Raw genomic sequence first — 894 nt, 5'->3', positions numbered from 1 at the left:
ACGTTTTTGCTCTCCTGTCCCGACAACCGACCCGTTTTTCTGTCCCTGACAGCGCCATCGCTTACTACTGAAAATCCGCTTCCGTGTACGGATCACAATCCGAGTGCGACTTGCTTCCTGCGTCCGGCGAACACCGGATGGTGGGCGCAGCCCTTCCTCTTTTCTTTAATAAAACTTGTGGTAAACGTTACGCAATTGGGTCCTGTTTCCCCCCTGGTCCTGACAAGAAAAGTAGACATCAAGAAAAAGAACGTATTGAATTCAGTGCCTTGTTAAAAGCGTCATAAAAATGCAGTCCATTTCCTGTTTTCATCGCGATTCGTGCAGCACGGCAGCGCAGTGATTACGGTTCTGAGGTCATGAGATCGAACCTCCTGTGTGGAGTTTGCATGTTCTCCCCGTGCTTGCGTGGGTTTCCTCCGGGCACTCTGGTTTCCTCCCACATTCAAAAACACGCATATTAGGTTAAGTGGCCGGTCCAAATTGTCCCTAGGTGCGAAAGAGCGAGCTGCCCGAAGATGGCTGGGATGGGCTCCAGCACCCCCGCGACCCTACTGAGGATAAGCCCCGCAGATAACGGATGGATAGCGATTGGTCGTTCGGCGAAATAATAACCAGGAGCGAGCAATGGTCTTGCACCAGCTTTATTCATTTCCACCGTCCTTAAATCAGAGATGATGAGGATGACGGCCATTTTCCTTAAGACTACCGCTCGTGAGAAAGAAAACACATTTTGGCGATTACCGAAAAGGGAGCTTCATGAAATCGACTACACGTGATAAGTATACAGTATATAATATATATAGCATTCGTGTGTGTATATAAATATATATATATACTGTGTTTTTATGTACACGTTAACATACATAATATACACACCATGACCCGCGGGGG

The 894-nt window shown here is 47.5% G+C and overlaps 1 protein-coding gene across 2 annotated transcripts in view; it reads right to left on the bottom strand.

The window, feature by feature from the left end:
- Positions 1-628: 628 nt before the first annotated feature.
- LOC148347875 (ras-related protein Rab-5C-like) overlaps positions 629-894 on the bottom strand; it is a 7,921-nt gene continuing 7,655 nt past the window's right edge. For both annotated transcript variants that reach the window (XM_088324297.1, XM_088324298.1), the window contains exon 6: positions 629-894. This exon is cut by the window's right edge and continues 404 nt beyond it. The gene's annotated coding sequence lies outside the window, so the exon portion shown is untranslated.

This window comes from Urocampus carinirostris, chromosome 19 (assembly GCF_059441175.1).
Source record: "Urocampus carinirostris isolate Australia breed hairy pipefish chromosome 19, RoL_Ucar_1.0, whole genome shotgun sequence".
Lineage (NCBI taxonomy): Eukaryota > Metazoa > Chordata > Actinopteri > Syngnathiformes > Syngnathidae > Urocampus > Urocampus carinirostris.
The sequence above is the reverse complement of the archived record's forward strand: the minus strand, read 5'-3'. Positions and strand labels throughout refer to the sequence as shown.